General features: G+C 50.4%; 1 pseudogene; it reads right to left on the reverse strand.

Moving 5' to 3' along the window:
- Window positions 1-1,264: 1,264 nt before the first annotated feature.
- On the reverse strand, window positions 1,265-1,658 carry LOC136392945 (small ribosomal subunit protein eS17-like; annotated as a pseudogene).
- Window positions 1,659-2,732: the final 1,074 nt, after the last annotated feature.

Below are 2,732 nucleotides of genomic sequence, written 5' to 3' on the forward strand. Positions count from 1 at the left end.
GAAAACATGGTTCTGGTCCCAGCTCCTGCTAACTCACTGTAACAGTTTGGATGAATTCCTTCCTTTCTCTAAGCCTCATTTTCTTCTCTCTCTCTCTCTCTCTTGTTTTATTCTTCTTTTATTTAGAAATCAAATTTAATGGGTGACATTGATCAATAAGAATACATAGGTTTCAGGTAAATATCTCTATAGCACCCAAAGTCAGATCATTTCCTGTCACCATATATCCGTTCCTCTTCACTCCCCTCCCTGAGCCCCATTTTCTTATCTAACTTACAGGCATGGCTGATAGTCCTGCCTCCCTCCCCGTCTGGTGCAAGCATTTCTGGATGAGAGCCCTTGTCAGCATACACCGTCACTGCCCCCCAACATTCAGCACGCACACCTCATCCCTCACGGCCGCCCAGCTCGCGTGCCCTGTCTCACAGAGTCGCCTGCCAGGCCTCCGCAGTCACGCCCTCTGCCTCAAAGCCACCTTAGGCCTCGGCTCTCACATCCTTCCCACCCAGCTGGCCCTACCAATCCCCGAGCAACGGGCACGCCGGGCACATGTGATTCTACCTTGGCATTAACACAGGCACATGGAGATAACATATGTCTGCCCCCTCAGGAGGGAAGAAAAGCAGAAAAGAAGTAAAGCATGACCTTCTAAGGGAAAATGAACACAGCACATGCCTGTCAAGCTGGATGTGAATTCCAGTCCTCCTGACGGCCGCCCAGGGAAGAGAAAGGAGGGGCACTCAGCCTGACCAAGGGCGTCATCAGCTTCTGCTCCCTCTGGATTCACGGTGACAGTCAGTCCAAAGTGGCACAGAACCAGCTTTTCAAAATTTAGTTTTGGCCCTGGCCGGTTGGCTCAGTGGTAGAGCATCAGCCTGGCGTGCGGAAGTCCCGGGTTCGATTCCCGGCCAGGACACACAGGAGAGGTGCCCATCTGCTTCTCCACCCCTCCCCCTCTCCTTCCTCTCTGTCTCTCTCTTCCCCTCCCGCAGCCAAGGCTCTATTGGAGCAAAGATGGCCCGGGCGCTGGGATGGCTCTGTGGCCTCTGCCTCAGGCACTAGAGTGGCTCTGGTCGCAACAGAGCGACGCCCCAGATGGGCAGAGCATCGCCCCCTGGTGGGCATGCCGGGTGGATCCCGGTTGGGTGCATGCGGGAGTCTGTCTGACTGCCTCCCCGTTTCCAGCTTCAGAAAAATACAAAAAAAAAATTAGTTTTTTGGTTGTCCATGGTTTATTGATAATATCACAGCACAGCAGAAAGATTCAAACAGTTTCACGTGGTGTTTTGAAATTCATCTCAACCGTAGGCTGAGTGACCTGCCAAAGTCCAGGAGCTTCAGCATCTCCTTAGTGTCAGGATCAATGTCGATGGTCTCCTGATTCGGGGCTGAGACCTCAGGAGCATGACTGTCTCTGCTTTCTCGCTCCTCCCCTCGCAGCTCCACGGAAACGCCGCTCACGGGGCCTCTTGGAACCCACTCCATCAGAGGTGTGACATGCCCACTGTCTTGTTGTGGGGCTTCTTGCTGGGGGTATCGGCGGTGCCCTTGCACACGCACTTGGTGTGGAGGTCGTGGCCCAGGTGCCCGTGGTAGTTCTCAGTGATGACCCGGGCCACCTTCTTCACGGTCTAGGTGTGAACGTGGATGTGGCCCATCTTGGCGGGTCCCTGGTCAGAACCAGCTTTCACGCCTGCCATAAAACTGTTCACATGAGCCAGGCCAGTAAACGGGGGCTGGCGCCCGGATGGCAACCGACAAAGCCAGGCCCTGTTGGGGTGATTCTGGCTTCTGCCACCACAGCACTTTGCCACCACGGTGGCCTTCTCTGTCCTGTCACCGCCTTCCTTTTCTGTTTTTAGTTTGGCTTGTTGTAATTGTAGTCAAATATACATAACATAAAACTTACCATTTTAACCATTGCAGCTGTACAGTTCAATGGCATTAAGTACAATCATATTATTTGTAACTACCCCACCATCCATCTGCAGAAGTGCCCAGCTTCCCACAGTGAAACTTTGTGTCCATTAAACACTAAGCCCCATCACTTCCTCCCTCCAAGCCCCGGCACACACTATTTTATTGCTTTTCTCTATAAATTTGACTATTCAAGGCACCCTGTATACACGGAATTGAACAATATTTGTTCTTCTGTGACTGGCTCATTTCACTTAGCACAACGTCTTCCAGATCCACCCACATTGTCACATGTGTCAGAATTTCGTTCGTTTTTAAGGCTGAATAATATTCCATTGTGTGTGTAGAGCACATTTTTCTAATCCGTCTATCTGTCAGTGGACGTTTGTGTTGCTTCGCCTTTCGGCGGTTGCTAAGACTGTGAGTGTTTACACGTCTCTGTTAAAGTCTTTGCATTCAATTCTTTTGGAAGTATGCCCAGAAGGGAAATTTCTGGGTCAGATGGTCATTCTATGTTTAATTTTTACAGAAACTGTTTTCCATAGAGGCTGCACCATTTTACGTTCCCATGGCAATGCATAAGGATTCTAATTTCTCCACATCCTTGTGGACACTTGTTATTTTCTGGGAGTTTTGTTTGTTTGTTGTTGTTTATAATAGCCATCCTAATGGGTGTGAAATTATATCTCATTACGGTTTTGGTTTGCATTTGTATCACCCCCCTTGACCCAGTCAAAACCTGGTCCCTCTGCTTTGGCTGAACCCCTTCTCTGGGGCCGCATGCCCACTGGGTTGGTCCCAACCCGCTAGAGACC

Source organism: Saccopteryx leptura, chromosome 2 (genome assembly GCF_036850995.1).
Source record: "Saccopteryx leptura isolate mSacLep1 chromosome 2, mSacLep1_pri_phased_curated, whole genome shotgun sequence".
NCBI lineage: Eukaryota > Metazoa > Chordata > Mammalia > Chiroptera > Emballonuridae > Saccopteryx > Saccopteryx leptura.